We start from the raw sequence: 6,000 nt of genomic DNA on the forward strand, positions 1-6,000 counted from the left end.
ATTAGTATAATAGGATTCAATGTTTATATGAATATTTTGGCTTCTCTGTGAATTAGAATCACGTCCTTTTCAATGTGGCTTGTTGAGTACATCCAGCAAGCATTAAATTCGTTGTAAAACGGACAAACCATTTAGAAACCAAGAATTGGTATGTGTAAAACCGTGATTGAAACCATTTAAGGCCGAGAAACCGAAACCATTTACTAAATGGTTTTGGTTTCAATAACTGAAACCATTTAATAAACGTTTCGCTTCTGGTTTCACCTAAAAATCGTTGCACCAAACTGAACTGGTTACACTGAAATTGAACTGTTTAACACCCTTACCCATAAACCACTTCGTCACAATGGTGCAACATTACCGTTGCACCAAGGCCCGCCCTCTTAATTTATAGAGGAAATTACATTCCCCTCCCCTGCAATGACAACTATCTCCCTTAAGATTTAAAGATTTTATCAATTGTACCTATTGGCTGATGGTGTTAGAAATGCAATGAAAAAGATTATATTACCCTCATCTCTAGATGCCTTTAACATTTCAAGGGGTGATACCTTCCAGGTCATCACATTGTCTACAGCGGAAAAGAGGAGCTGAAACCGCCATTGCAATTCTTCAGCAAGGACCTGCAACGAACATGCATCTCTTGTAACTTTCGGCAAACGTACGTGGACCTACAACTCGTATTCTCTGACTCTCATCTCTCTCCAATTTATATTCTTTAGCTTATGGTTATGTTCTCACTCTCATCTCTTATCGATTTTTATTCTTTAGGTTTAGGTATCCTTTAGGTTAGGGTTTTACTTTAAGATCCCAATTTTCTGAATCCTTTCAACCACAATGCACCTATAGAAAAGATCATTCGCTTCTTTCTATTACCATCATTGACCTTCAATTTGTGAAATAACATTAAAATCTCTACCATGGAATAGAGGAAATATAGTATATTCAAAGGAACCCATTGCCTAAGAGGTAATAGAGACTAGTCAAAGATATCTAGAGGGTAGGGCATATTAATCAATCAGATTTCTCGATTTATCTGTCAACATTTCTAATGAAAATTGATGGAATCCAAGTTTTTTTATTTATTTACATTACATTAATTTGCTTTCAATAGTATTTTAGAATACTCACCTTGGCCTTTCTGTTTTGTTGTTGTGTATATTTGACAGATAAATGTCTACCTCAAGTGTTAATTGCATCAATCCTGATATACTCAAGTATAGATCCATAAAGTGTAGATATAATCAAAAGCAGTGATTAGGATCTCAGAGATTGTCGATAATCCAAACAGACACTTTTACAGCTGCCCAGAGTATAATGGATGTAATTACTTTGCTTGGTGTGATCCCATTAATGCACAGACAACTGAGCCTCTGTGCAATCCCACCCATAATTTACAAGAGTTGCAAGACGAGGTGTGTGGGTTGCAAAAGGAGGTGCAGGGGTTGCGAGAGGAGTTACGGGGTTTACAAGAGGTGTTGCAGGGGGGTTATAGCAAGAGGTGTGAGGTTAGAAGATTAGATTGGATGAAAAAGAGAAGTTTGCTGAATCAATAAAACTTGTTTGTCATTTTGTATTAGTTTTTTTAGTTGGTGTATGTGAGTACCACGGCTGGACCCCTCGGAGGAAAAAAAAAAAAAAAGAGGGATCCCTCCCCTCCGCTCCCGAGGTGAGGGTGGTCTTTTTGCGACCCTTTTTGTGGTTGATATTGGATTCATTATTGGGAATAATGGGGATAGGGTCATACTTCATACATTAAAGAAATAAGAGTTGCCACCTAGGGTTTGAGCCTAGGACCTAACAAGTGGTAGCTCAATCTCTCGAGACTGAAAAGGACTACATGATTCCATATAGTCTAGTCAGACATTCTAGGTAAGTGGTTATGTTACGAGGACAGGAAGATATTAGTACCCCACCTTGTGCGGTTAAACTAGTCTTTCTACTAAATGCTAGATTTCGAATATTCTCCTATAGTAACATGGCCTATACCAAAGTGATGAACTGACAAATTGTAGCCTTACTTTTTATTCCTTGTCTTATTACCAAAATTATTTATTGCATAGGTAAAAAAGGGTTTTCAAAAAATTGAAGTCAATTAATGTAGCATTTAATGCATTTTTTTTATATGAAGACAAAATTTATCAAAAAATAAAAGTGTTATACCAAAAGGGTAAAAATAGTAAGATTACAATCTTCTTGTAACCAACCTTGGTTACATCGAGATTTTCCTTTTCTAATAAAAATAAATAACTCTAGTGATATTTTTTATAATCAGATCAAAGTCAAATACTCAAATCAATATATAACATTCAGAACTAATAGTTAACTCTCTGTTTTTTTTTTTTTTTTTTTTCTGAAATTTTGATTTTTAAAATTTTGTTACAAAATATAATACCTATCATGCACAATTAATGCTTGTTATAGAGAGTTCAAATGTTTTTTCTATTACTATGATTCATTTCAACATTTTCAATGGTAATAAACAAATACATTATAAATGTTTAATTAATACTAATACAAAAAAAAAAAATTGTAAATTCATTAACATCTGATATTAAGGCTATATTTGCATAACAAGAAAAGAATGGAAAAAAACATAATTAACTTTACCTTTGAGTATTTCAGAAGAGCAAGAAGCATTTCAGAAGGGTAAGCTTATTTCGTCAAATATTAGCTTGGCCTCTGAGTTGACAAATTTGATGTATCAATCTGTTAGAGGTGGGGGTATTGGTGTAAAATTAGACATCCTAACAGCTTATGACACTCTCTCAAGGGATTTTCTTTTTAATGTGTTGAAAAATATTGGTTTTGGAGTTAAATGGATTTAGTGGATTTGTCAACTGTTTATTTCCACTAGAATTTCCATTCTTTTCAATGGTGGTCTAGTGGGATTTTTTAATGTTCACATGGGTTTGAGGTATGGAGATCATTTGTCTCTTAAGTTGTTCATACTTGTAGAAGAGATGTTATGTAGAGGCCTAAACTTCATTCGCATACAGAAGAAAATCTTTTCCCTGTTAGGGCCGAGGGGGACTATTGTTCCCTCTCATCTTCTTTTTTATGGTAATATTTTTATTTTTATGAATGGTTCAGCCAGATATGTCACTCACCTGAAGGAGTTTCTTACCAAATATCAGGAGTTTTTGGGGCAGTGGATTAGCTTTGAAAAGAGCAAGCAATTTATGGGGAAAATTCCTCCTTATTGTAAAGCCTGGATCGCAGCGGAGTTAGGGATATCAATATGCAGATTTTCAAGAAGATATTTGGGGATGCAAATTTTTAATGGAAGAGTAAAAATGGATTCTTTGTTGTCCATTATGGATAAAATAAAAAGGCTGACTTTCGGATTGGAAGGGTCATCTGCTTTTATTGGTAGGTCGAAGTGAGCTTATCAAATCAGTTATTACGAGCATTCTTATCCATTCTTTCTTGGTATACTAGTGGTTGCAATCTCTTATCAGCCTACTGAAAAATTGGATACGAAATTTCTTGTGGTCTGGTGATTTAGATAATGCAAAAACATCTGTAGTTAAATGGGGGGAGGTTTGTAAGCCGAAAAAGGGTGGCATGGGAATTAGAAGATTAAGAGATATGAACAAAACTATGTTGTGAAAGATGACATGAAAAATTAGACATGAAGATTCAGCTATGAGCAGATTTTTCAAGGTGAGATTTGTAAATGAAGATCCATCGTTAAAGAACATTTAGAAACCTTCTTCGAGTTGGTCTGGAATTAAAAGGGTTTGGGACTTTCTATCTCAATGTGAAAGATGGGTTATAAGTATGGGAATGATGTACAGTTTTAGCGAGATAGATGGGTAGGGAGCTAGACAAGTGAGGAAGCCTTCCAATTAAATTCTGTTGTATTCCAAAATACAAATCTCTGAGTTTCAGATGTGATTCATGATGGCCAATGGAGTCTACAAAATGTTACTTCTACTTTCTTGAATGGGATGTGGGCAAAAATTAAACTCATTCCCTTATCTACTGCTGAAGTGAAGGATATGTGCATGTGGACTTTCACAAAATCGGGGCATTTTTCGGTAAAGTCAGCTTTGGAGGATATCATAATTAGAAATCCAAATTCCTTGGGTGCCTCTTGTTTAGGGTAATTAATTGTTACCTGGATATTTAGTTTTTGAATGACGTATGATTCATGAAAAATTATCAACAGATGATTTAATCATGAAGAAAGGATGTTCGATAGCTTCAAGGTGTGATCTTTGTCACAGTATGACTGAATCGAATTTTCATATTTTATTGGAGTGTAGTACAATAATTTCGATTTGGTCTAAGATGTTGGATTGTTTTAATTTAAGATGGTCATATCCCTCCTCTATTTTTGAATTTAGTTATTGGTAGAAGAAAAAGTCAAGAATAATGTCATTGAAAGATGCCGGGTTAACTGTTTTCATTTTGACTCCGTATCAATTATGGCTGGAACGTAACCGTCGAAGATATGATGAAAAGGAATGATCAATTCAGCAAATCTATGCTTATATCTTGAGAAGTATAAATGAGCTTTGTAGTAGATGGAATGGTTCGATTAAATTGGTTGAAGATCTATTGATATCTCGTCAACTTGGGGTTAGTATCATGCAAGCTAAGTCCGCCAAGAATAATTCAGGAAATTTTTGGTGTAAGCCGAGTAGAAGATGCTGAAAATTAAATATTGATGGCAGTTCGGTGGGGAACCCGAATTAAATATTAATTTAGGTCAATGCACAAATTATGAAGATAAGTTTTTAGTTTTGATGTAAAAGACAAATGAACTAGGTTTACAATCTCTCTGGATCGAATATGATATGACAACAATAATGTTGGCTATTCAATCCAAATCAATTCCATGGTTTATGAAACAACAGTGGTGGAGTCTTCAACATTATCTTTCAACCATGGTTTGGAAGATAACTCATTGTTACCGTGAAACGAATCCCATAGCAGATTACCTTGCAAAGAAAGCAGTGAAGTTTGTTATTCAACTGAGTTGATAGACTTTTCCTCTCATATTAAAGATGAATTACAAAAGGATGTTTTGAGTAGGTCAAGGTTTCGTTTTTATTTTTAGATGATTTGGATTTTCTACTGATGGCATTGCCGAAGGTGGGATTTCTTTTTTCATTCTTTGTTCTTTATATCCGTTTGGGGATGCATAGACGTTATTTTGTACATCCACTTTTTTTTTTCTTAATATAATTCTTGGATCTCTTAGCAAAAAAGGAAAAAAAAAAAAACATAATGAGATAAAAATCGATCATGATGATGCAATGATTGATTTATGTGTCTAATTCTCTCATCAATTTCAAAATTTTTTTTTTTAATTCTTATTTTCTTGACATCCAAACGTAGCCTAATATTGAAAGAAAAATAATAGGACTTCAACCTTTAAGCTTAAATCTTAATCTTAAGTAGAAAATTACTAGCAAAATGGATTAAGGAAAATAATCCATGTCTCACAAAAGCATTATAGTTGAGGAGATCATCTAATGGAATAAGTCTTTGTGACATTTTACTTTTTATTGGATTTAGTTCAATTTAATATAGTTAAACATAGCCTACTATTGAAAGAAAAATAATAAGACCTCGACATTTAAGTTGAAGTCCCAATCTTAAGTAGAAAATCACTAACAAAATGGATTAAGGAAGATAATTCATGTCTCACACATGCATTACACTTAGGGAGATCATCTAATGGAATAAGTCTTTATGACATTTGACTTTTTATTGGATTCAGTTCAATTTAATAGAGTTACTAATAAGGCAAAAAAATTTCCTAAAAGAAAATTTCTTTCGCATGATGGACTCTTGGGTCATCATTACTTTTCCACCCCTATTAATGAAGTTGAAACTATCCTCCTACGTTCTAACTATTATATAGGCAATACAATATTTCAAGGCATTTGTGTAGATGAAATACCATGTAAATGGCCACGTGTTAAATTTAGGCTCCATATCAATATATGGTTGCCAAATATTTGATAATTCTCTTAAAACCCACAA

The sequence above is a fragment of the Telopea speciosissima genome, chromosome 9, assembly GCF_018873765.1.
Source record: "Telopea speciosissima isolate NSW1024214 ecotype Mountain lineage chromosome 9, Tspe_v1, whole genome shotgun sequence".
In the NCBI taxonomy this organism is placed as follows: domain Eukaryota; kingdom Viridiplantae; phylum Streptophyta; class Magnoliopsida; order Proteales; family Proteaceae; genus Telopea; species Telopea speciosissima.